Raw genomic sequence first — 26826 nt, forward strand, 5'->3', positions numbered from 1 at the left:
CCACAGCCTCCCAAGTAGCTGGGATTACAGGCGTGAGCCACCGTGCCAGGAATTTTTTTTTTTTTTTTTTTAATTGAGAAGGAGTTTTGCTCTTAGTTGCCCAGGCTGGAGCGCAATGGTGCAATCTAGGCTCACTGCAATCTCTGCCTCCCAGCTAATTTATTTATTTTTAGTAGAGACAGGGTTTCTCCATGTTGGTCAGGCTGGTCTCGAACTCCCGACCTCAGGTGATCCACCCACCTCAGCCTCCCAAAGTGCTAGGATTACACACATAAGCCACCGCACGCCTGGCTGATTTTTTTTTTTTTTGAGATGGAGTCTCGTTTTGTCGTCCAGGCTGGAGTGCAATGGTGTGATCTCAGCTCACTGCAACTTCTACGTCCCAGGTTCAAGCGATCCTCCTGCCTCAGCCTCCAGAGTAGCTGGGACTACAGGTGTGTGCCACCATGCCTGGATAATTTTTGTATTATTATTTTTTTTAAAGTAAAGATGGTGTTTCCTCATATTGGCCAAGCTGGTCTCAAACTCCTGATCTTGTGATCTGCCTGCCTTGGCCTCCCAAAGTGCTGGGACTACAGGTGTGAGCCACTGTGCCTGGCCTACACTTACAATTTTTAAGAGGCTGTTACTGTCTTCTGTTTTCAGAGCAGTGCATTTCAAGTTTACAAAATTGCCTAGCATGGTAGCTCACACCTGTAATCCCAGCACTTTGGGAGGCTGAGGTGGGAGGACTGCTTGAGCTCAGGAGATCAAGACCAGCCTGGGCAACATGGCAAAACCCCATCTCTACAAAAAAAAAACAAAAATTAACCAGGTGTGGAGGTGCGCACCAGTAGCCCCAGCTACTCAGGAGGCTGAGGCGGGAGGATGGCTTGAGCTCTGGAGGTTGATGCTGCAGTGAACCATGACTGTGCTACTGCACTCCAGCCTGGGTGTGACAGAGTGAGACCTTGCCTCAAAAAGTAACTAACTGGCCGGTGCGGTGGCTCACACCTGTAATCCCAGCACTTTGGGAGGCTGAGGCAGGCGAATCACGAGGTCAGGAGATCGAGACCATCCTGGCTAACACGGTGAAACCCCATCTCTACTAAAAAATACAAAAAAAACTAGCCGGGTGAGGTGGCGGGCGCCTGTAGTCCCAGCTACTCGGGAGGCTGAGGCAGGAGAATGGCGTAAACCCGGGAGGCGGAGCTTGCAGTGAGCTAAGATCCGGCCACTGCACTCCAGCCTGGGCGACAGAGCGAGACTCCCTCTCAAAAAAAAAAAAAAAAAAAAAAAAAAAAACAAAAAAATTGGCCGGGCGCGGTGGCTCAAGCCTGTAATCCCAGCACTTTGGGAGGCTGAGACGGGCGGATCATGAGGTCAGGAGATCGAGACCATCCTGGCTAACACGGTGAAACCCCGTCTCTACTAAAAAATACAAAAAACTAGCCGGGCGAGGTGGTGGGCGCCTGTAGTCCCAGCTACTCGGGAGGCTGAGGCAGGAGAATGGCGTGAACCCGGGAGGCGGAGCTTGCAGTGAGCTGAGATCTGGCCACTGCACTCCAGCCTGGGTGACAGAGCGAGACTCCATCTCAAAACAAACAAACAAACAAACAAACAAACAAAAAATTAGCCAGGTGTGGTGGCGGGCGCCTGTAGTCCCAGCTACTCCAGAGGCTGAGGCAGGAGAATGGTGTGAACCTGGAAGGCGGAGCTTGCAGTGAGCCGAGATCACGCCACTGCACTCCAGCCTGAGCGACAAAGCGAGACTCCCTCTCGAAAAAAAAAAAAAAAGTAACTAACTTAATAAATAAATGTTTATAAAGTCATTAGAAGAATTGGTGTGCAGCCCCAGGGAAAAGTAATAGCTGGATGAGACCAGCACAGCAAAACGCCTTTCCTGAGAGAAGCAGAGCTGCTGAGGCCCAGACTCAGCCGGGCTTACTCTCTCACATCTGCAGGTGATGTTCGGGAAAGCCCGGCTTGATTTGCCTTGGGACAGCTTCCAGCAGCTCCAGTTCAGGGTTGGAAAACTTGTTCTGCCACTGTCTTGTGGATGCCACTCCCAGATTTATATATTTATTTTTTGATGGACTCTCGCTCAGTCACCCAGGCAGGAGTGCAGTGGTGTGATCTCACTGACTGCAATCTCCGCCTCCTAGGTTGGAGAGATTCTCCTGCCTCAGCCTCCCAAGTAAAACTGGGACCACAGGTGCCCGCCACCAAGCCTGGCTAACTTTTGTATTTTTAGTAGAGACAGTGTTTTCCCATGTTGGCCAGGCTGGTTTCAAACTCCTGGCCTCAAGTGATCTGCCCCCCTTGGCCTCCCAAAGTGCTAGGATTACAGGAAAGAGCCACAGCGCCCAGAGCAATCTTAGGTGGATTTTCTCCATTTTAGTTGTACTCATTTGTGTGTGTGTGTGGGTGTGTGTGTGAGTGTGTAGTAAATTTTATAAGATTTGCTTCCTACGTAGGTTTGCATATTCACGCCCACATTCAAAATACTGATCAGGGCTGAGGTGAGTGGCTCACTTGAGGTCAGGAGTTCCAGACCCACCTGGCTAACGTGGTGAAACCCCGTCCCTACTAGAAATACAAAAATTAGCCAGGCATTGTGGTGGGCGCCTGCCATCTCAGCCATTTTGGAGGCTGAGGCAGGAGAATTGCTTGAACCCAGGACGTGGAGGTTGCAGTGAGCCAAGACTGTACCACTATACTCCAGCCTGGGAGACAGAGCAAGACTCCATCTCAAAACAAAACAAATTAATCAGATAGTATGTAACATTTTTGAGATTGGCTTCCCGCCCCTCCCCTCCCTGCTCCCACCCAGAGCATAATTTCCTAGAGATTCATTCATTTCAGCTGTTGTGCATCTCAGTAGTTTATTCCTATTTAGTTTTTTGAGACTGGGTCTCGCTCTGTGGCCCTGGCTGGAGTGCAGTGATGAAATCATGACTCACGCAGCTTTGATCTCCTGGCCTCAAGTGATTCTCTCTCCTCAGCCTTCCGAGTAGCTGGGACTATAGGCTGAATGAGCACGCCTTGCTCATTTTTTTTTTTTTTCTGAGACGGAGTCTTGCTCTGTCGCCCAGGCTGGAGCGCAGTGGCCGGATCTCAGCTCACTGCAAGCTACGCCTCCCGGGTTCACGCCATTCTCCTGCCTCAGCCTCCCGAGTAGCTGGGACTACAGGCGCCCGCCACCTCATCCGGCTAATTTTTTGTATTTTTTAGTAGAGGCGGGGTTTCACCGTGTTAGCCAGGATGGTCTCAATCTCCTGACCTCGTGATCCGCCCGTCTCGGCCTCCCAAAGTGCTGGGATTACAGGTTTGAGCCACCTCGCCCAGCCGAACCTTGCTCATTTTTAAAAGTTTTCTAGAGATACCGTCTCATCTCCCTATGTTGGCCAGGCTGGTCTCAAACTCCTGGGCTCAGGCGATCCTCTTACCTCGGCCTCCGAAAGTGCTGGTATTACAGGCATGAGCCACCATGCCCAGTTTGATGATTACTCTTGATGGAGACCCAAAGTGCCATAATTCAGAGCCAGAATCTTTTTTTTTTTTTTTTTTTTTTTTTTTTTTTGAGACGGAGTCTGGCTCTGTCGCCCAGGCTGGAGTGCAGTGGCGCGATCTCGGCTCACTGCAAGCTCCGCCTCCCGGGTTCATGCCATTCTCCTGCCTCAGCCTCCCGAGTAGCTGGGACTACAGGCGCCCACAACCGCGCCCGGCTAATTTTTTGTATTTTTAGTAGAGACGGGGTTTCACCGTGGTCTCGATCTCCTGACCTTGTGATCCGCCCGCCTCGGCCTCCCAAAGTGCTGGGATTACAGGCGTGAGCCACCGCGCCCGGCCAGAGCCAGAATCTTAGAAGAGCTTAATAAATTCAACTTAAGATAAAAAAAAAAAAGGCTAAAATAAAACACAAAATTTCTGACAAGTGTGGGCAGTCAGGTTTCCATATGTAGTTGGTAGAAGGGGTATGCTTAGTATAAACATAATGTGAAATGCTGGGTATTTCCTGAATTGTGTTAAAACCACAGCTACCGGCCAAAATAAAACTATTACCCTGAGTTTCTGTCTTGGAAGAATTGTTTTCTGAACTGTATATCTCACTGCTAGGTTTAGGGAAATCACGTTTTCTTTTTTTCTTGTGAGACAGAGTCTCGCTTTGTCACCAGGCTGGAGTGCAGTGGCACGATCTCGGCTCATGGCAACCTGTGCCTTCTGGGTTTGAGAGATTCTCCTACCTCCGCCTCCCAAGTAGCTGGGACTACAGGCGCATGCCACCACCCCCAGCTAATTGGAAAATCACCTTGAGGCCCAGATTTGAGGGCAAGAGGTCATCTTCCCTCCCTCCCCCTCCTTTCTTTCTTTCTTTCTCTGTCTTCTTTTTTTTGAGACGGAGTCTCCCTCTGTCAACTCTGTCACCAGGCTTGAGTGTAGTGGGGTGATCTCGGCTCACTGCAACCTCACCTCTGCCTCCTGAGTTCAAGCGATTCTCCTGCCTCAGCCTCCCGAGTAGCTGGGATTATAGGTGCCCACCACCATGCCCAGCTAATTTTTGTATTTTTAGTAGAGACGGGGTTTCACCATGTTGGCCAGGATGGTCTCCATCTCTTGACCTCGTGATCTGCCTGTCTCGGCCTCCCAAAGTGCTGGGATTACAGGCCTGAGCCCGGCCAATTTTTTTTTTTTTTTTGGAGGTGCAGTCTTGCTGTGTCACCCCAGCTGGAGTGCAATGGTGCGCTCTTGGCTCACTGCAACCTCGCCCTCTGGGGTTTAAGCAATTCTCCTGCTTCAGCCTTCTGAGTAGCCAGGATTATAGGCGCCTGCCACCATGCCAGCTAATTTTTGTATTTTTAGTAGAGACAGGGTTTCACCATATTTGTCAGGCTGGTCTTGAACTCCTGACCTTGTGATTTGCCTGCCTTGGCCTCCCAAAGTGTTGGGATTACAGGTGTGAGTCACCGTGCCTGGCCTCTTTTTTTGTTTTTTGAGACGGAGTCTTGCTCTGTTGCCCAGGCTAGAATGCGATGTTATAATCTCGGCTCACTGCTAGCTCCGCCTCCCGGGTTCACGTCATTCTCCTGCCTCAGCCTCCTGAGTAGTTTAGGACTACAGGCGCCTGCCAACATGCCCGGCTAATTTTTTGTATTTTTACTAGAGACCGGGTTTCACCATGTTAGCCAGGATGGTCTCGATCTCCTGACCTCATGATCCACCAGCCTAGGCCTCCCTAAGTGCTGGGATTACAGGCGTGGCCTACCGCGCCCGGCTAATTTTTGTATTTTTAGTAGAGACGGGGTTCACCGTGTTGGTCAGGCTGGTCTCTAACTCCTGACCTCAGGTGATCCGCCCGCCTCGGTCTCCCAAAGTGCTGGATTACAGGCGTGAGCCACCAAGTTCAGCCTCTCACACTGCGCTCTTTTGCTTATTAATCTTGCTTCTTGTCCTCCTCCCCCACTAGACCGTGGGCTCCACGGTGGCTGAGATACAGTAGCAGATCAATAAATATTTGCTAAGCTAATTAACGGCACTCGGGAGGTTTTGCAGAGAAGGCGGCCACGGTCGGGCCCCGCCTAGCTCCCCAAACAGGCCTTGCCGCCCCAGATCAGGGATCAAAGCGGTTCCCAAGCGCGCCCTTGGTCCGCGGAAAACCACTGCCCGGTCTTGGCCCAGGCGGCCGGTCCTACGGTCCAGGGTTCCTATTTCCGAGCCTCAGGAACCTCCTTTCCCCATGGATCCCACGGCCACCGGGATCCCATCCCCCAATTGCCCCGCCGCCACCGCCACCGCCGTCGCCGTCGCCGCCGCAGTGGCGCCCGCTCTGCGCATGCTCCCGTGCGTCAGGACGCGCGGCGTGCGGAGGGCGAAGCTGCCCGTGCGCAGGCGCGAGGCCTCGCAGCCCGAGTGGGGCGGTGCACGGGACGCGCGTGCTTCCTCCGGACCACGCCCACCTCTGTCAGCTCAGGAGCGGGCGCGCACGCGCGGGGGGAGAGGAAGGGCGGGCTGGCGCGCGCACAAGGCTGGGCAGGCGGCGGAAGCTGGAGAGGCCGCCGCGGTGCTGAGGGGGAGGGGAGCCGGCGAGCGCGCGCGTAGCGGGGGCGCGGGCGGCGCGCGTGTGTGTGAAGGGGGGGCGGTGGCCGAGGCAGTCGGGCGCGCGCGCGAGGCTTCCCCTCGCTTGGCGGCTGCGGCGGCTTCTTTGTTTCGTGAGGAGAAGCGAGACGCCCACTCTGCCCCCGGCCCCGCGCGGAGGGGCGGGGGCGGCGCCGGGAAGGCGACGGCGCCGGCGGCTCCCGGTAAGGAACGCGGGCCGCGGGGGCAGCGCGGCGCGGGGCCAGGGAGGGCGGTTTGAATGGAGCCGGGGCGCCGAGGGGGGAGGGGGCCGCCGGCGCGCCCTGTGCGGGACCGGGGTACGGCGGCGCCCGAGGGTCAAGAAGCGCCGCCGGCAGCCGCGCTCGTGGGGAAGGCCACAGCGTCGCGAGGCCGCGGCAGCGGCGGTCCCCGCGGAGCGGCGGGGTGGGTGGGGGGCCCGGGCCGCGTGGAGGCCGCGCGATCCTCTCTGCGCGCGCTCTCGCCGGGGTCGCCGGACAAAGCTCGCCCCCCTCGCCCGGCACCCCTACAGTAGCCCTCCCAATTGCAGCGGCTCCAACAATAGGCAGGCGTTGGGGCTTTTCTGGCTGCGTGTTAAGGGGTCCGACCCGAATGTTGCCTTTTTGGCGAAGCTACGATCTGGGCTCAGTAGCCAAACCTCCAGATATGTCCGGCGTCGGCCGGACACGGGCATTAGCGGCCCCCTTGGGCTAGCCGACTTCAAATTGTCTTAAAAACGCGTCATTCCAGATTTTCAAGGAAAGGTAAAGGACTCCCCCAATGACTTTCAGTTAGTGACTTCAAAATGTTTGCCCGGAATTGGGGTTGGGGATGGGGTCGGCGGCAAGTAAGGGAGCACGGTGGAAATCCTTTGCTGTGTAAAAGCATTGCTTTTCTTTTGCATCCTTTTTCCTCCTTCCCAATTGGTTTTTCAGATTAAGGCTTTTATTTTCAACGTGGACCTTTTAGGCGAGTGTTTTGTCCGGATCTTGAAGACACCAGTCTTGATTTTTGTTTTTTTTTTTTTTTTGGTCAATGTCTCCTTGGGGAAAGTAGAAAGGGAGTAAGCGGAAAAGCCACTTCGCAGGAATTTGAAACAAGTTTTCAGTTTGGATTGATAGGGTGCATTAAGCTTGATTCCTGGTGCTGTCAGTCACTTAGCACACTGTCACTTTAGGGAAGTGCTTAACCTCTCTGAACCTCTTAGTTTTCCTCCTTTGTGAAAGCTCCTTTGTGAAAGGGGGTAATCTCCCAAATGCAGTTGGTAAAAGCCTGTAAAATGGTTCCTGGCAAGTGGGAAGCACGTTGTTACTGTCTGGTTCAGTCTCCCTCATTGTTCAGCAAATAACTTCTTGAGGTCCTACTAAGTGTTGGATGGTCGGGGGGTTGGATCCTGGAACCTCTGCAGTCTTGGAGGGGATCGGGTGGTCAACGTGGGAACAAACACTCTTGGCCTGTCATTTAATGCTCTTGACCTGCGCTGTGAGAGGGACACAGCGGACAGGCAGGGGATCGGTGGTAGCCAGAGATCACGGGGGCTGCCTGAAAGAGGGGCCCTCAAAATCAGGGAGGATATATGTAGGATTGTATTTTGTTTTTGAGACAGAGTCTTGCCTGTCGCCCAGGCTGAAGTTCAGTGTCCCGATCTCCGCTCACTGTAACCTCTGCCTCCTGGGTTCAAGCGATTCTCCTGCCTTAGCCTCCTGAGTAGCTGGGACTACAGGTGCCCGCCACCACGCCTGGCTAATTTTTGTATTTTTAGTAAATATGGTGTTTCACCATGTTGGCCAGGCTGGTCTCAAACTCCTGACCTCAGGTGATCCACCCACCTCGGCCTCCCAAAGTGCTAGGACTACATGTGTGAGCCACCGCGCCAGAAGTGTATTTTGACTTTCCCTGGCCACCTGGGACTAGCCATTGTTCCCCTCAGCTATACTCACGCATCACCTTGGTCCTTTCCGGTGTAGCTGTCACCCCCAGCACCGTGAGAGCTGGGGTTGTGTCTGCCTGGCTGACCCCAGAGTACTCTGGGCCTGACACATAGTAGGTCTTTAGAGAAATTCTGTGGATTGAATGAGGGGGGTGGGGTCCTGTGGAAGATCACGTGACCATCTGTGTAAAAGGCTTGGTGCAGGGTGGGGTGCAGTGGCTCACACCTGACATCCCAGCAATTTGGAAGGCTGAGGTGGGGGAATTGCTTGAGCCCAGGAATTTGAGACTAACTTGGGCAACATAGTGAGACCTCATCTCTACAAAATATATAAAAATTAGCTGGGTGTGGTGGCATGTGCCAGTGGTCCTAGCTACTCAGGAGGCTGAGGTGGGAGGATTGCTTGAACCAGAGACGTGGAGGCTGCAGTGAACCATTCTTGCGCCCCTGCATTCCAGCCTGGGTACTAGAGTAAGAATGTCTCAAAAAAAAAAAAAAAAAAAGAAAGAGAAAAAGGAGAAAAAAAAGCTTGGTGCAGAACTGGGCATGGGTTGTAAGGGATACAGGTTAGTTATTTTAACAGTTTTTGAACTTTCCAAGCCATTGTTTCCCGAACCTCAGTTGTCTTCCTCTCCCCTACAAAGTGTGGGGTGGTGGTTAGCGTGGGGCGGTGGTAAGGAGTACCCATTCTGGAATCAGACCTCCTGAATTCACACCCAGCTCTTGAAATCCTAGCTTAACCTCAAACGAGGCGCTTAGCAGTAGGGCCCCCACTTGTGAAACAGGTAGGACGAGGATGCCTGAAACTTCACAGGCTTCTTGTGAGGGTTGAATGAGGTCACATGGGAAGCCGCTAACACACTGCAGCACCTGATGCATAGTGAACACTCGATTTTTTTTTTTTTTGAGATGGAGTCTTGTTCTGTCACCTGGGCTGAAGTGCAATGCCCCTGTAGTCCCAAGCTCCTTGAGAGTCTGGGGCAGGAGGTCCAGGCTGCAGTGAGCCGTGATTGAGCCACTGCACTCCAGCCTGGGTGACGAAGCGAGACCCTGTCTAAAAAAAGAAATAAAAATTAATGCATACCTAGTTAGGAAAGTAATAAATGGTTTTGCATGGGCCACCTAAAATCATTTTGTGTTCAGCCCTTTAGGAGATGTAAATGTTGATGGTGCAGGCTTTTGAGCAGGGGAGGTGGTATCATCAGAGGTAGGGTGATACAGGGCAATGCAGTGGTCTCCAAACTTTTTGTCAGTGAGTAGCATTCCAACATATGTGTATTTATTTACAATTTATTTGCATACCTTTGCTTCTCCTTGGGGACCCTCAAAACACCTGGAAATAACCTTAGACTAAATCCATGTCTTGGCTGTTTATGGGAGGTGGGAGCATGGGAGGGACTAGGGTTTTGGGCAGATGTCTAGTGGAACTTTCTTTTTTTTTTTTTTTTTTTTTTTTGAGATAGAGTCTTACTTTTGTTGCCCAGGCTGGAGTGCAATGGCACGATCTCATCTCACTGTAACCTCTACCTCCTGGGTTCGAGCAATTCTTCTGACTCAGCCTCCTGAGTAGCTGAGATCACAGGTGTGCGCCACCACACCCAACTAAGTTTTGTATTTTTAGTAGAGACGGGGTTTTACCATGTTGGCCAAGCTGGTTTTGAATTCCTGACCTCAACTGATCCACCCACCTTGGCCTCCCGAAGTACTGGGATTACAAGCATGAGCCACTGTGCCCGGCCCTTTTTTTTTTTTTTTTTTTTTTTTTGAGACAGAGTCGTTCTGTCGCCCAGGCTGGAGTATAGTGGCGCGATCTTGACTCACTGCAGCTGCCGCCTCCCGGTCTCAAGCGATTCTCATGCCTCAGCCTCTCGAGTGGCTGGCACTACAGATGTGCACCACCACGCCCAGCTAATTTTTGTATTTTTAGTAGAGACTGGGTTTCACCATGTTGGCCAGGCTGGTCTCGAACTCCTGGCCTCGTGTGATCTTCCCACCTCAGCCTCCCAAAGTGCTGGGATTACAGGAGTGAGCCACCGTGTCCGGCCAGTGGAACTTTCTATCCGTAAGGAAACTTTCTATCAGTTCCATCGGTGGAACTTTCTATCAGTAAGGAAACAGAGGCCTAGGGTTATTTTCTTTCACAAGCGCTGTCAAGTCAACTGCCTGGGTTTGACTCCTGGGTTTGTCTTTTTCCGTCCCTAGGTCATCAAGGCTGCCGTGGCACAGAGGGACCCATTCATGGTGCCTATAGACAGAACACAATGTGAATGGCGCCCCCTGGAGTTGTGCAAGAAATGACCCAGTCACTCTGCCCCATTTATGTGGCAAACAGGCATGCATTTAGTGCCTGCCATGTGCCAGGCACTGCTGGGGAGCTGGGTGTTCCGTGGGGAATGGGCAGACAAGGGTCCTGTTCTCAGTAGCTCACATCCCACTCTTGATTTGCAAAGCGGGGCAGTATTAGTACCCAGGTTGTAGGATTGCTGCAAGAGCTCAACAACCAGTGACAAATGCGAAGTGCTTAGGATGGTGCCTGGCATGTAGTGCTAAACAGTTGTTAGGTCTCATCATTTATCGGGATTTCTGCAACAGCCTGGTGGGATGACATAGATAATATATTTTTTCCTCTCGTAAGAAGTTCTATATGTTTCTTTTTTTTTTTTTTTTGAGACGGAGTCTTGCTCTGTGCCCCAGGCTGGAGTGCAGTGGCGCGATCTCGGCTCACTGCAAGCTCCGCCCCCCCCGGGTTCACGCCATTCTCCTGCCTCAGCCTCCCGAGTAACTGGGACTACAAGCGCCCACCACCTCGCCCGGCTAATTTTCTTGTATTTTTAGTAGAGACAGGGTTTCACCGTGTTAGCCAGGATGGTCTCGATCTCCTGACCTCGTGATCCGCCCGTCTCGGCCTCCCAAAGTGCTGGGATTACAGACTTGAGCCACCGCGCCTGGCCAGTTCTATATGTTTCAAAGTGGTAGCAAAGGAATTAGCTCCTCCATTTTGTCCTTAATGGTTGCGCGTTAACAGCAGGGATACGTTCTGAGGAATGTGTTGTGAGATGATTTTGTGGTTGTGTGAAGATTGTAGAGTGTGCTACACACATCTGGATGGTGGCGCCTCATCCACATGTAGGCTCTGTGGTATAGCCTGTTGCTCCCAGGCTGTAAACCTGTACAGCATGTCCCTGTACTGATTATTGTAGGCAATTGTGACCCGATGGTGTTTGTGTATCTAAATATATCTAAACATAGAAAACATATGGGAAAAATACAGTATTATGATCTTTAATAAATTTTTCTAACTAGACAATTCAAAGAGGAAGGTATAATCTTATGAGACTATTTTATATTTGGTCTGTCATTGGCCAGAATGTTACGTGGTGAAGAAAACCATGCTTTGAAATTTCACCATAAGGCATTGGAAAGGGGAGAGTGTCTTTAATGGCATGGGTTTTGTTTTGTTTTGTTTTGTTTTTTTGAGACAGAGTCTCGCTGTGTCTCCCAGGCTGGAGTGCAGTGGCGTGATCTCGGCTCACTGCAAGCTCCGCCTCCTGGGTTCACGCCATTCTCCCGCCTCAGCCTCCCAAGTAGCTGAGACTACAGGCGCCTACCACCACGCCCGGTTAGTTTTTTGTATTTTTAGTAGAGACGGGGTTTCACCATGTTAGCCAGGATAGTCTCGATCTCCTGACCTCGTGATCCACCGGCCTCGGCCTCCCAAAGTGCTGGGATTACAGGCTTGAGCCACCGCGCCCGGCCTTGTTTTTTTTTTTTTGAGGTGAAGTTTCCCTCTTGTTGCCCAGGCTGGAGTGCAATGGCGCGATCTTGGCTCACTGCAACATCCGCTTCCTGGGTTCAAGCGATTCTCCTGCCTCAGCCTCCCGAGTAGCTGGGATCACAGGCGCCCGCCACCACATCCGGCTAATTTTTTGTATATTTAGTAGGGATGGAGTTTCATCATGTTGACCAGGCTGATCTTGAACTTCTGACCTCAGGTGATCCACCTTCCTCAGCCTCCCAAAGTGCAGGATTACAGACATGAGCCACTGCGCCTGGCCGGGTTTTTAAAAATATCAAATGTTCAGCCAAGTGTGATGGCTCATGCTTGTAATCCCCACACTTTGGGAGGCCAAACAGGGCAAATCACTTGATCCCAGGAGTCCAAGACCAGCCTGGGCAGCATGGCAAAACCCCATCTCTACAAAAAAGTTAAAAAATTAGCCGGGCGTGGTGTTGCACGCCTGTAGTCCCAGCTACTTGGGAGGTTGAGGTGGGAGGATCAAGCCCAGGAGGTGGAGGCTGCAGTAAGCTGTGATTGCACCACTGCACTCCAACCTGGGTTATGGAACAAGACCCTATCTTTAAAAAGCCGGATGGGTTGGGCTGGGTGCAGTGGCTAACGCCTGTAATCCTAGCACTTTGGGAACCTAAGGCAGGTGGATTGCCTGAGCTCAGGAGTTTAAGACCAGCCTGGGCAACACGGTGAAACCCTGTCTCTACGAAAATACAAAAGAAAGTAGGCGGGCGTGGTGGCATGTGCCTGTAGTCCTAGCTACTTGGGAGAGTGAGGCAGGAGAATTGCTTGAACCTGGGAGGCCGAGGTTGCAGGGAGCGGAGATTGTGCCACTGCACTCCAGTCTGGATAACAGAGCAAGACTCCGTCTCTTTAATAAAAAAAAAAAAAACAAAAAAAAAACCCCGGGTGGGAAGGATAACAGCTGCTCTAATACTGGGGGAAGGTATGAGAGGGAACAGGTCAGAATGAAGCCTGAGGCTGAATGGAGGAGCTTCAGGTGCTGCCACCCTCATAGGTGTCAACCCTAAGGAGACATAGCAGACTCATTAGTATGCCCAGTGATTTCTTGATTGAAGTTTTCTGTTAACTGCATCCTGAGGAGATTAATTTTTCAGGGTGTGGGATTGACGGGCATGTGAATTGTGGCCTCAACTCTTTTTCATATATGGGAAAGGGCCTGGATGGAAGTGCCAAGTGTAGCTGAGTTTGTTGTTACAGGGCAGAGAGAAGGGGTGCATTGATTTCCCTCCAATTCCCTCAGGGAAGGGGGCTTTCTTTTTTTTTTTTTCTTTTTTTTTGAGACGGAATCTCGCTCTGTCGCCCAGGCTGGAGTGCAGTGATGCGATCTCAGCTCACTGCAAGCTCCGCCTCCTGGGTTCACACCATTCTCCTGCCTCAGCCTCCCGAGTAGCTGGGACTACAGGCGCCCGCCACCAAGCCCGGCTAATTATTTTTTTGTATTTTTAGTAGAGACGGGGTTTCACCATGTTAGCCAGGATGGTCTCGATCTCCTGACCTCGTGAATCACCCTCCTCGGCCTCCCAAAGTGCTGGGATTACAGGCATGAGCCACCGCGCTCGGACGGAAGAGGGCCTTCTTTAGAAAACAGTTAAATGTTAGCAGGGTGGAAACCATCCCTGGCCCCTTTCAATTTTTTTTTTTTTTTTTTTTTTTTTGAGACAGAGTTTCGCTCTTGTCATCCAGGCTGGAGTGCAATGGCGTGAGCTTGGCTCACCTCAACCTCCGCCTCCCAGGTTCAAGCGATTCTCCTGCCTCAGCGTCCTGAGTAGCTGGGATTACAGGCATGTGCCACCACGCCCGGCTAATTTTGTATTTTTAGTAGAGACAGGGTTTCTCCATGTTGGTCAGGCTAGTCTCGAACTCCCGACCTCAGGTGATCCACCTGCCTTGGCCTCCCAAAGTGTTGGGATTATGGGCATGAGCCACCGCGCCCGGCCTCAAATTTTTTTTAAGTCCCAGACTGGTTTCCAGAGCTTTACTGTTGGGGACTCTGTTACCTCCCTAAAGGGACATAGCTTCATCTATGTATGTGGACACTTGTCACTGTGAACCGTTTTGCCCTGCGTGCAGCCAGCTGTGAGTGTGATAGAGGAGCACGAGCCCCATTTTTAGTGGCGAACGACTTTAAAATGGTTCTTTGAGGTGCTTTTTTTTCCCCCCCCACTTTTTATTTTTTTAGAGACGGAGACTTGCTGTGTTGCCCAGGCTGACCTTTAACTCCTGGACTCAAGTGATCCTCCGGCCTCCACCTCCTGACTAGCTGTAATTACAGGCGTGATCTGCTGTGCTAGCTCTTGGGGGTTTTTTAGGTTTTCTGTTGGCCACTGACAAGTCATGCCCCAGTGGCTCAGGAAGCAGGTGGCTGATGTGACAGTTGCTGCTCACCTGTTCCAGTGGGAGACTTGAGGGGGAGGGTCTGCTGTATGCGACCCAGCTTGCCCCGAAAGTCCCAGTAAAGGGGCACAGTGGATGTCTCATTGTGCCCAGGGAGCTGAAACTGGCCCTGTGATGATCAAATGTGATTCTGGCACAGCCTGGACTGGCTGGGCACCAGAAGGCCTTCCCCACCTCCTGGAGGCATCTCCTGGGTGCTCCCGCCTGTGGGAGTGGCTCTTGGCTTGCCCTTCCTCTTGGCTCTGCCCTTCCTCGATCTTCAAGGTTCTCATCCTATCCCTTTTGATCCTCGGCCTGAATCAGTTACTCAGGCCCTGGAGTCAGCGAGACTTGAGGTGGGATTCTCTTCTGCATGACTTAACCTCTTTGAACTCAGAATTCCGTTTTCCCAACAGAATCTCCCTGACCTCCACCCCCCACCTCAGGAACCAGGGGCTGAACCCTGGCCCTGCTTGGCTTTGCCAAGCCTTGCTCTAGGGCTTGGTCAGCCTCGAGGAAGGGGGGTCTTTTTATGTTTATTTAAAAATTTATGTTTTAGGTTTGACTTTCTTAGAAGTGGAGGTCTTGCTGTTATCTCCCAGGCTGGTCCTGAACCCCTTGGCTCAAAGGATCTGCCTACTTCAGCCTCCCAAAGTGCTGGGATTATGGGCGTGAGCCACCACACCCGGCCCCTTTTTATATTTCTTTCTTTTTTTGAGGCGGAGTTTGGCTCTTGTTACCCAGGCTAGAGTGCAATGGCATGGTCTTGGCTTACCACAACCTCTGCCTCCTGGCTTCAAGTGATCCTCCTGCCTCAGCCTCCCGAGTAGCTTGGATTAAAGACATGCGCCACTACGCCCAGCTAATTTTGTATTTTTAGTAGAGACGAGATTTCTCTGTGTTGGTCAGGCTGATCTCAAACTCCCAACCTCAGGTGATCCGCCTGCCTCAGCCTCCCAAAGTGCTGGGATTACAGGCTTGATTCACTGCGCCCGGCCCCCTCTACGTTTCTAACAGCACGTCCCAGCCGAGACCCTGGTGCTCACCCTTGCCTCTTCTCTTGCCCTCACCTGCACATCCATTCCATCAGCATGTCCAGAGAAATTAAAGTCATCAGACCGTGCCACTCCTGTGCCTGGAACATTCTAGCACCTCCCCACTGCACTGGATGCTCCTGGAGCCCCTTTACTGCGGCCCTCAAGGCCTATGACTTCTCCCCTACACCCCACTTGCAGCCGCACCCACTTGTCCTCTGAGGTATGATATGAAATATATTTGGTCTTTGTGCCACATGTCATAGGAGTGATAGGGGTGTCTTTTAAAATTCATAATGAGCCCCTTTTGATCACAGCTGAGTTTATGCTTATGAGGTGATTTAGGGTGGGGCTCCTAGATAGCCCAGGATGGGGCTGGTCACCAGAAAGACCAAGTGGTTAGAGGGTGGCATGCGCAGAGGGGGTGGTGAAACTCTGCATCTCTTCCATCTGGTTGACTGCGAGTCGTATCCGTTATAATAAACCATTAATGGGAAGTGAAGTGCCTGCCTTAGTTCTGGGCGCTGCTTTAGCAAATCAATCAAATTGAGGAGGGGGCTGTGGGAATTCCCAGTTTATAGGTGGCTAGGCAGAAGCACTGGACCCTGGGATGTGCAAATGGCATTTGTAGTGGGAGCAGTCTTGTGGGGCAGGTCTTCTTTTCCTTTTAGAGACAGAGTGTCACTCTCTCAACCAGGCTGGAGTGCAGTGGTGCAGTCATAGCTCACGGCAGTGTCCAGCTCCTGGGCTCATGTCATGCTCCTGAGTAGCTGGGACTACAGGTGCGCACCACTGCCAGGCTTAGCTAATTTTTACATTTTTTTGTCAAGACAGAGTGCTATGCTTCCCAGGCTGGTTTCAGACTCTTGGCCTCAAGCAGTCCTCCCTAAGCGCCGTGGTTAGGCGAGCCCACTGCATCTGGCCGATAAAGTCCTTAACTTGTGGGAGATAGGGTCTGAATTGAGTTAAATTATAGGACACCCAGCTGGTGTTTGGAGACTTGGAGAATTACTTGGAAAAGACCCATGCGTCTGGTCACAGAAGTGTTCTCTGTTGTGAGAGTATTTTCTCTGAGTTGGTTTTCTCTGAGTTGGTGTCAAAAGTGCTGTGTGAGAGTGTAGAGAAACGAAGTGTGGGCCGGGCGCCGTGGCTCACGCCTGTAATCCCAGCACTTTGGGAGGCTGAGGCGGGTGGATCAGCTGAGGTCAGGAGTTTGAGACCAGCCTGACCAACATGGAGAAACCCAGTCTACTAAAAATACAAAATTAGCTGGGTGTGTTGGCTCGTGCCTGCAATCCCAGATACTTGAAGGCTGAGGCAGGAGAATTGCTTGAACCCAGGAGGTAGAGGTTGCAGTGAGCCGAGATCGCACCATTGCACTCTAGCCTGGGCAAGAAGAGTGAAACTTCATCTTAAAAAAGAAAGAAAGAAAGAAAGAAATGGAGTGTTTTCCCACCCTCCCTGCTCCAGCCACACTGGCTGACTTGCTGTGCTTTGGAATATGCCAAGCACAGTCCCACCCCAGGGCCTCTGCACTTGCTGCTCCTTTGTGGTAAATAACCACATGATGCCCATGTCACTACAGATCTCCGCTCAGACATCATCACTAATATGTCCCAGGCCACCGTAGACGGAGTACCTGTCATCTGTTAACCCTGCGAACCCTCCTTGATTAGATTTATAGCACTCCCACCGTCTATGTGGCATTGTGTCTTTTTTTTTTTTTTCTCTTTGAGACAAGGTCTTGCTCTGTCACCCAGTGGGGAGTGCAGTGGTGCAGTCATAGCTCATGGCAGTCTGGACCTTCCCACCTCAGTCTTCCAGGTAGCTGGGACTACTGCTGCATGCCAGCTAATTTTTGTATTTTTAATAGAAACGAGGTTTCACCGCGTTGGCTAGGCTGGCCTCAAATTCCTAGCCTCAAGTGATCTACCTGTCTGAACCTCCCAAAGTGCTGGGATTACAGGTGTGAGCCACCGTGCCCACCCTGAGTACTTTTTTTATTTTTATTTTTCGGGGGAGGGGAGATGGAGTTTTGTTCTTGTTGCCCAGGCTGGAGTGCAATGGTGCGATCTTGGCTCACTGCAACCTCCGCTTCCTGGGTTGAAGCGATTTCGATTTTCCCGCCTCAGCCTCTGGAGTAGCTGGGATTACAGGTGTGCACCACCACGCTCGGCTAATTTTTGTTGTTGTTGTTGTTGAGACGGAGTCTCGCTCTGTCGCCCAGGCCGGAGTGCAGTGGCACAATCTCAGCTCACTGCATCCTCCGCCTCCTGGGTTCAAGCGATTCTCCTGCCCCAGCCTCCACACCAAGTAACTGGGATTACGGGCGCCCGCCACCGTGCCAGCTAATGTTTGTATTTTTACTAGAAATGAGGTTTCACCATGTTGGCCAGGCTAGTCTCAAACTCCTGACCTCAGGTGATCCACCTGCCTCGGCCTCCCCAAGTACTGGGATTACAGGCATGAGCCACCGCACCTGGCCCTGAATACTTTTTTTTTTATAACGCTTCCACTTCCTATGTGACATTGTTTTGTGTTTGGCTGTTTCTGTCACTCTGCTGTCCACTCCGCCAGGTAGGAACTATGTTGTTCTCTGCCAGATGCCCGGAGTTTGGATCCGACTTGGTGCATTCAGCGCTGTTAGTATTTGGAGGTAGTCATCAGTAAGTCCTCTGCTGTGGCGGTGGAGAGGGCCTGTCACGAGTGACACTGGGCAGGTGTGGATTCTGCATCTCCCTGCCCACTCTTGGCCTTTGCGTGCCCCTGTTGTGGGGACTCCTCTTGCCCTCTCCACACAGTGTCACTCATCGTGCTCAGTGTTGCATATATAGCTGATAACAGCAGACCCAGTGGTGGCGCAGGACATCCATCCAGTGGGCCTGGGCCAGCCTAAACAAAAGAATAGGGACTGGGCAAGTGGTTCACGCCTGTAATCCCAGCACTTTGGGAGGCCAAGGTGGATGGACCACCAGCTCAGGAGTTTGAGACTAGCCTGGCCAACATAGTGAAACCCCATCTCTACAAAAAATATGAAAATTAACTGGGCATGGCGGCATGCGCCTGTAGTCCCAGCTACTCGGGAGGCTGAGGCAGGAGAATTGCTTGAACTCGGGAGGCGGAGGTTGCAGTGAGCTGAGATTGTGCCACTGCACTCCAGCCTGGGTGACAGAGCCAGACTCCATCTTTAAAAAAAAAAAAAAAAAAAAAATGGGGTTATTGGTGTTCCATACGGAGCATGGGTCAGGATGGATTTGTAACACTTGATGCAGTTACTGTATGTGTATTTTTTGCTGGGTCACATTGTCCCATGGAGACATGGTCAGAAGAGCTTGACAAACATCCATCTAATTAATACATAGGATAGTATTTGCAAGCTTGCAGTGTAGACACCACACATCCCTGTGGGGTTAGAGGGCCCCTTAAGGCAGAGAACTGTCCTGGATGCTTTTAGGTCCTCTGTGTAGGTGCTCTTAAGTGGTTTTCTTTTTTTTCTTTTTTTTTTGGAGACGGATTCTTGCTCTGCAGCCAAGGCTGGAGTACAGTGGCGTGATCTCGGCTCACTGCAAGCTCTGCCTATCAGGTTCACACCATTCTCCTGCCTCAGCCTCCCAAGTAGCTGGGACTACAGGCGCCTGCCACCACTCCCGGCTAATTTTTTGTATTTTTAGTAGGGACGGGGTTTCACCGTGTTAGCCAGGATGGTCTCGATCTCCTGACCTCGTGATCCGCCCACCTTGGCCTCCCAAAGTGCTGGGATTACAGGCGTGAGTCACTGCACCAGGCCAGCGGTTTTCAAGTGAATGAAAATAAAGGGGGAGATTTCAGCCAATAAAATCATGCGTAATTTCCAGTGCTAAGAATAATACTTGGTAACAATTTGGCTCTTGTACCTTGTAGGTAGAACTGAGAAGACATTGTAATTTATCACCATTATATGATTTAGTTTCTGAAATGTATTCCCTTTTAAATGTAGGGCAGGGCTTTGCTACTTAATTATATTGCAAGTAAAATGCCACAGAGCAGTCAGCATTGGAAAAGTGCGGTCGCCTCACGAGGAACCCATTTCCACTCATTCTCTAAGACCACCACATATGTAATTTTAGGGTTCACAGATGAGTGCCCTGCACCATCAGGTCAGATGGGGGAGGTTTTCTTATAGACCACCGAGGGAACCATTTTGTTTTGTAGTTCACGCATAGTAAACGGGCTGGCTCTGCCGAAGCCATCCTGCCCATTGCTGCTGTTCTGCCTAAGCCCCTGCCATAACATGACGCCCATGTTCGTCTGCTGCTGAAATGTGTCCATGAACAAATTTCCCCAAGCCCCAAAAAACAAAATAGCAGATATCCTGGGGCCAAACGTAAATATAATGCTGGTTTCTCAGGCAAGGTGAAAACAACCACCATAATTCCAACAAACAGATTTCCAAGGGATCCCATTGCCTGTTAGCAACCTGCCGTGCCTGGGGCTGGTCACCGCAGTGCTTTAAAGACAAAAGCTAGGGGTGGCGTGAAAGAAGAGACCAGACCTCTTCCTCAAGCAGTCTGGTTCCACATTTGAACATCAACAGATGTTTCTATTTTAGATGATAATTTTGATGAAGTTGAAAGTAATGAGAACATGGTAGTCCTCACATCCTTTGATCTTTCTGTTTTATTTCTACAGAGACACTTCCTGGGCATCTCCTGTGGGTATTTATTTCATGGGTATTTTTCTGATTTAGGTTTTTTTTTTTTTCTTGGAAGTTTTTCTTTAAAAATCTGAATATAAAAAGTAATAGATGGCTATTGTAAAAAATAAATAAAAAGCGCCAGACATCTGTGATATGGAAAGTGTAAGTTCCTCATCACATGCCATCAGAGAGAGCTACTGACTGTGCTGACAGCAGTTTGTTCATGTTTCCTTTTGGGTAATCTCTATGCATGGATTAACACGCATATGTGTGTGTGTGTGTGTGTGTGTGTGTGTGTGTGTATATATATATATACATTTTTTTTTTTGAGACAGTTTTTTTTTTTTTTTTTTTGAGACGGAGTCTCGCTGTGTCTCCCAGGCTGGAGTGCAGTGGCGTGATCTCGGCTCACTGCAAGCTCCGCCTCCCGGGTTCACGCCATTCTCCCGCCTCAGCCTCCCAAGTAGCTGAGACTACAGGCGCCCGCCACCACGCCCGGCTAGTTTTTTGTATTTTTAGTAGAGACGGGGTTTCACCATGTTAGCCAGGATAGTCTCGATCTCCTGACCTCGTGATCCACCCGCCTCGGCCTCCCAAAGTGCTGGGATTACAGGCTTGAGCCACCGCGCCCGGCCAGAGACAGAGTTTTGTTCTGTTGCCCAGGCTGGAGAGCCGTGGTGCGCTCTTGGCTCACTGCAACCTCCGCCTGCTGGGTTCAAGTGATTCTCCTGCTTCCGCCTCCCAAGTAGCTGTGATTACAGGCACCCACCACCATGCCCAGCTAATTTTTGTGTTTTTGTAGAGATGGAGTTTCACTATGTTTGCCAGGCTGGTCTCAAACTCCTGAATCCAGGTGATCCACTCGCCTTAGCTTTCCACAGTGCTGGAATTACAGCAGTGAGCCACCACGCCCGGCCATATGCACATATAGTTATTCTTTCTTTCTTTTTTTTTTTTTTTTTTTTTTTTTGAGACAGGGTCTCACTCTGTCACTCAGATTGGAGTGCAGTGATCTCGGCTCACTGCAATCTCCGTCTCCTGGTTCAAGTGATTCTCGTGCCTCAGTCTCCCAAGTAGCTGGGACTACAGGCGCATGCCATTATGCCTGGCTAACTTTTGTATTTGTACTAGAGACGGGGGTTCTGTGTTGGTCAGGCTGGTCCCGAACTCTTGGCTTCAGGTGATCTGCCTGCCTCAGCCTCCCAAAGTGCTGGGATTATAGGCATTTGCCACCACACCCAGCCTCACTTTGTTTTTTTTTTTTGTTTTTTTTTTTGAGACTGAGTCTTCTCTGTTGCCAGGCTGGAGTGCAGTGGCACGATCTCAGCTCACTGCCACCTCCAGCTCCTGGGTTCAAGCAATCCTCTTGCCTCAGCCTCCCAAATAGCTGGGACTACAGACCAGCGTCACCACGCCCAGCTGATTTTTGTATTTTAGTAGAGGTGGGGTTTCACCGCGTTGGCCAGGATGGTCTCAAACTCCTGACCTTGTGATCTGCCCACCTCGGCCTCCCAAAGTGCTGGGATTACAGGTGTGAGCCACCATGTCCGGCCTCTGAATTCTTTAATGGTGCCAGGACTTCTGCAGCATGGGTTGTGTGGGGGTTCTGATTGCTGGGCAATTGGAGCTTCTCAGGAGAAACTGAGGCAGTATAGCCACACCACTTCCAGACCTTTTGGCCCAGGGAAGCTGAGAGCTTATTTTTATCTCCTGTCCTCCTGGACGTTTGACTGAGTGTTTTAGATTTTTAGCTTTTACATTTTCGTGCCTGAGTAGTTTCATTTCTGGTCATTCCTTCTGGCCACTGGTCTGGATTCCCAGGCTCTGTTTTCTCCTTGTGGAGGCCCCTGCAGCGCCCGATCCAAGGGCCGCACACATCTGGATTTGGCTCCCACACACATGTACTAACTATTCTCGCCCTTTTGGCCCCTGAATCCCCTTGTCCTTTGCTTTTTCCGCCTGAGTAGGTGTGGCCTCCTGGTCTGCGATGAATTTCAGTGCTGCGTGAATTTCCCCTGCTAGTGACTTATCCTTGAGGCCTCCATCGCAGGAGTCTAAGTGGCATCGTGTAAGACACCTTAGGGACAACCTTTGGGGACCCCAGGACTTTGCTGAAGATGCCAAATCCTTAGTTTCCTGTATAGAAGGGCAGGGATGATTGATGATGGGGGAAGAAGGGGTAGAGAGAGGGGTGTTCCTTGTCCTTAGACCTCTTTCCTGGCTGTGCTCGTTCGGCCTTCCCATGTAGACATCTCGCTGGAGCAAGGTGCACCTGGCCCCACTCTCCATCCGGCTTCTACGGGGCTGGGCTCACACCGGTCCTTCAGGGAGGGTTAGCTGGCCAGGAGGAGTTTGAGGACTGAGAACAACACCATGCTTATGGCTGTGGGAGCAAGGAGGGATAAGAGATGTTTGTGCGTCAGGCACTGTGGCTTGGGCTGGGTGCGGTGGCTCATGCCTGTAATCCTAGCAGTCTGGGAGGTTGAGGTGGGTGGATCACTTGAGCCCAGGTGTTTGAGACCAGCCTGGGCAACATGGTGAGACCTCATTTCTACAAAGAAATACAAAAATTAGCTGGGCATAGTGGCACGAGCCTGTAGTCCCAGCTACTTGGGAGGTTGAGCTGGGAGGATCACTTGAGCCCAGGAGTTCAAGGCTGTGAGCTGGGATGGCGCCACTGCACTCCAGCCTGGGAGACAGAGCGAGACCTTGTCTCAAAAAAAAAGGGGGGTTCGGGTGTGGTGGCCCACATCGGTAATCCTAGCACTTTGGGAGGCCAAGGCAGGCAGATTGCCTGAGCTCAGGAGTTCGAGACCAGCCTGGACCACACGGCAAAACCCTGTCTCTACTAAAATACAAAAAAATTAGCCGAGTTTGGCAGCCTGCACCTGTAATCCCAGCTGCTCGGGAGGCTGAGGCAGGAGAATCGCTTGAACTCCAGAGGCGGAGGTTGCCGTGGGCCGAGATTGCGCCACTGCGCTAAGCCTGGGTGAGAGAGCAAGACTCTGTCTCCAAAATAAGCAAACAACCAAACAACAAAAGAATTGTTGGCAGCTGCCCAAATCTGTGTTCACTGATTGCCAGGGTGGGCGTGTCATGGCTGACAGCAGGTCCTGGATTGCACCTGGGGGTTTGCTGCTCTCCAGCCAGCCACTTCTGCCTGATGGGTCCCCAAAAGGGGAAGCCAGTCTGTTGTTCCTGAGCAGCACTTGGCAGGAGTGTTACTCGCGGTTTGTGCTGGCGGGAGGCTGAGTTTCGGACTGGAGCTCTCAGGAGTGTCACTCATCTTATGGCTCAGGTTTTTTTTTTGTTTTTGGTTTTGGTTTTTTGAGACGAAATCTTGCTCTGTTGCCGAGGCTGGAGTGCAGTGGTGTGATCTCGGCTCACTGCAGCCTCTGTCTCTTGGGTTCAATCAGTTCTGCCCCAGTCTCTCGAGTAGCTGGCATTACAGGCATGCACCACCATACCTGGCTACTTTTTGTTTTTTTAAGTAGATACGGGGTTTTACCATGCTGGGCAGGCCAGTGTCGAACTTCTCACCTCAAGTGACCCGCCCGCCTCGGCCTCCCAAAGTGCTGGGATTACAGGCCCATGGCTCAGTTTTCTCATTTCTGTTCAGGGAAGGGAGCCTCTGCTTCACATTTTGATAGGAGCGTCCGAGGACCTCATCCATGTGATGCTCCTAGTGTGATACTTTCACGTGCTAAGCAGCTGCTCAGTAAACCTGGGGAGAGATGGGCACCTTGATTTCACCAGCTGAGTAGCCGGCACTTCCTGCCGTGAGTGATCGTTTGATGTTCCAGCCTGTAGAGGAGGAGGTAGAGCCACAGGGAGGTTACCCGTGAGGCAGGTGGTACTGTGGCTTCACAGTCCATGTTCAGAGTGTGGGATGCATGGCAGTGAGTTCCACTGTGGCCTTGGCCTTGTGACCTGAACTCTTTCACTGCCCTGCTGTGTGGCCTCTGAGCCTCAGGGACTCATCTGTCAGCAGGACCACTGTAGTCCCTGTACTAGTGTGGCGGGGAGGGCCCAGTGGCTGAGTCTCAGTTGTTACTGTCAGGTAGGCTGAGGCCCCTACCTCCTGGCTACATCTTCCTTCCTTGTCATTTCTTTGTGACTGAGACATCCTCAGCAGTTGTAAATCTCTGGGAGGGGAAGGCAAGCCACAGTGCCCCCTGGATTTGCAAATATCCCTTCGCTTCCTCTGTCATGACCTTGGGATAGACGAGAGTTTCTTAAATAGGACTGCAGAAATGTTAAACCTCAAAGACCAAACTTGATGAACTGGCCTTCGTTAGAATTAAGAGCTTCTTTCTTTCTTTTTTTTTTTTTTTTTGATATGGAGGTTTACTCTTGTTGCCCAGGCTGGAGTGCAATGGCACAGTGTCGGCTCACTGCAACTTCCACCTACCGGGTTCAAGCAATTCTTCTGCCTCAGCCTACCAAGTAGCTGGGATTACAGGCACGCGCCACCACGCCTGGGTAATTTTTGTATTTTTAGTAGAGACAGGGTTTCACCATTTTGGTCAGGCTGGTCTCGAACGCCTGACCTCATGATCTGCCTGCCTCGGCCTCCCAAAGTGCTGGGATTACAGGTGTGAGCCACCACACCCGGCTGATACTTTTTACTTTTTAAAAGTGGATACCGGCCACATACATGGTGGGTCACGCCTGTAATCCCAGCACTTCTGGAGGCTGAGGCGGGCAGATCACTTGAGATCAGGAGTTCAAGACCAGCCTGGCCAACATGGCAAAACCCTGTCTCTACTAAAAATACAAAAAAAAAAAAAAAAAAAAAAAAAAAGAAAAAGCCAGTTATGGTGGCGTGCGCCTGTAATCCCAGCTACTCGGGAAGCTGAGGCAGATAATTGCTTGAACCTAGGAGGTGGAGGTTGCACTGAGCCGAGATCATGCCACTGTACCCCAGCTTGGGTGATGGAGCGAGACTCTGTCTCTAGATAAATAAATAGATAGATATCTCAGTAGCCAGTAAGCATACGGAAAGGTGCTCAGTGCCATTAGTTGTGAGGGACATGCAAATGAAGACCATAAAAAGATGCAATTGGACATTGATGAGAATGTTAAAAGTTGTAAAGACTGACAGCAAGTTTTAGGGTTGATGAAGAGCAACTGGGATGCTGTCCCTGTTTGGGAGATGGGACCATGTGTGTAGATGATACGACTATTTTGGAAAACTAGCAAAGCTAAGTTTATGCCTCCCTTATAACCACCAGTTTCATTCTTGTACACCCAGGAAGAACCAATGTCAGTGTCCACCAAATGACTCTCATAGCAGCTTGATTTGTGCTGACCAGAACCTGGTAGAGTACAATGTCTATGAAAATGACAGTGCTCAGATAAAAAGAATGGATGACTGTCCCAGACATGGTGACCCTGTGATTGTCTTTTTTTTTTTTTTTGAGACAGGTTCTTTCTGTGTTGCCCACGATCATGGCTCACTGCAGCCATGACCTCCTGGGCTCAAGCAGTTCTCCCTACTCAGCCTCCCGAGTACCAGCTAATTAAAAAAAAAAAAAAAAAAAACTTGTAGAGATGGGGTCTTGCTATGTTGCCTAGGCTGGTCCTGAATTCCTGGACTCAAGTGATCCTTCTGCCTCGGCCTCCCAAAGTGCTGGGATTATAGGTATGACCCATTGCTCCCAACATTACATTATTTATATAGTTTATAAATTAGGTATCATAAGTATATACTATATATCATATTATATATATTATAGGTGTGACCCACCACACCTGTCATTTTATTGGAAGTGCAATAACAAGTGAAAGGAAGCTACAGTGGTAGTGAAAATAGTGGTTTCCCTGGGAGAGTGGTATTGACTAGGAGGGGCTCAAGAATGCCTTCTGGAATGTCGGGAGGGATATCTGACGCAGTGTTCTTGAAGCTGTTCACCTGTGATTCTGCGATCAGGGCGTGTACAAGTCAGTGAGAGTAAGCAGAATCACATGCTGCTGCCCTCAGTACTGAGCTGAAGACATGGAGTAGCTCCACGGCTCTCCACTTGGTGCTGCAGGTTGGCCAGTGCTTGTTCAAGTGCAGGCACCAGCAACTTCATCACATGCTTTGGCATTGGGTGATACTGCTGGGGATGGCTTTGCATCATGCCCAGGCTGTTTGGATCCCCTTTTCTGTCACTCCACACGTGTCTGAGCTTTCAATCCAGAAAGGAATTTGTGGATGCCGGTGGCACACGCGTTCCTGCTTCACTGCAGTCTGACTCTAGAGGCAGCATTTTCAGGAGCAGAGGCCATTCTAACAAGCTTCTGTGAAACCCCTGTTTCTAAACAGCAGACTTGCCATATTCGGGCACAAAATGGTTTTTTGAGGCAGCACCTTCGGTGTTCTCTGTGTGTCTGTTGACGAAGTTAGCACTGCTGTGAGTCGGAGCTCTTCCTGGAGTACTGTGATGGCATCGCATGATTTGATGGAAGGGAGAGGGAAGAAGTTCTAATGCTGAGTGTAAAGTATGATTAGGAGATCTGGGGGTGGTGGCATACATCTGTAGTCCCAGCTACTCGGGAGACTGAGGCACGAGAATTGCTTGAACCCTGGGGACAGAGGTTGCAGTGAGCAGAGATCACATCACTGTACTCCAGCCTGGGCGACAGAGCGAGACTCTGTCTCAAAAAAAAATGTACAATGAGGAGAGCTATAATTTCATTCACTTCCCAGTGTACACTCATTGGCTTGTCCACCATTAGAGAGGGAAAAGATGGTTTGCACTTAATGACCTGGATCTTTTTTTCTTTTTCCTGTGAGACAGCATCTCGCCCTTTTGCCCAGGCTAGAGTGCAGTGCGCAGTCATGGTTCACTGCAGTCTCAAGCTCCTGGACTCAGATAACCCTCCCACCTCAGCCTCCCGAGTAGCTGGAGCTATAGGCATGTGTCACCAAGCGCGGCTAATT

The 26826-nt window shown here is 51.0% G+C and overlaps 1 protein-coding gene and 3 long non-coding RNA genes across 21 annotated transcripts in view; 1 reads left to right on the forward strand and 3 right to left on the reverse strand.

The window, feature by feature from the left end:
- Positions 1-4426: 4426 nt before the first annotated feature.
- LOC144336679 (uncharacterized) lies at positions 4427-20528 on the reverse strand. The gene is made up of 2 exons (XR_013408937.1): positions 18960-20528; positions 4427-4774 (listed from the first exon to the last, which is right to left on the reverse strand). It is a non-coding gene; the product is annotated as an uncharacterized LOC144336679 (long non-coding RNA).
- Positions 6130-26826, forward strand: part of SMARCA4 (SWI/SNF related, matrix associated, actin dependent regulator of chromatin, subfamily a, member 4) — a 102425-nt gene continuing 81728 nt past the window's right edge. For 14 of the 18 annotated variants that reach the window (XM_028839590.2, XM_028839594.2, XM_077977287.1 and 11 more), the window contains exon 1: positions 6130-6278. The gene's annotated coding sequence lies outside the window, so the exon portion shown is untranslated. Of the gene's footprint in view, positions 6279-6413; positions 6837-26826 lie in introns of those variants that run through there. The other 4 variants (XM_077977294.1, XM_028839597.2, XM_028839598.2 and 1 more) reach the window with 1 other exon arrangement.
- On the reverse strand, positions 7081-8530 carry LOC144336673 (uncharacterized). The gene is made up of 2 exons (XR_013408931.1): positions 8380-8530; positions 7081-7775 (listed from the first exon to the last, which is right to left on the reverse strand). It is a non-coding gene; the product is annotated as an uncharacterized LOC144336673 (long non-coding RNA).
- Positions 20903-25443, reverse strand: LOC144336663 (uncharacterized). Its single transcript, XR_013408921.1, has 3 exons — positions 24743-25443; positions 22577-24337; positions 20903-21189 (listed from the first exon to the last, which is right to left on the reverse strand). It is a non-coding gene; the product is annotated as an uncharacterized LOC144336663 (long non-coding RNA).

The sequence above is a fragment of the Macaca mulatta genome, chromosome 19 (genome assembly GCF_049350105.2).
Source record: "Macaca mulatta isolate MMU2019108-1 chromosome 19, T2T-MMU8v2.0, whole genome shotgun sequence".
Classification (NCBI taxonomy): Eukaryota; Metazoa; Chordata; class Mammalia; order Primates; family Cercopithecidae; genus Macaca; species Macaca mulatta.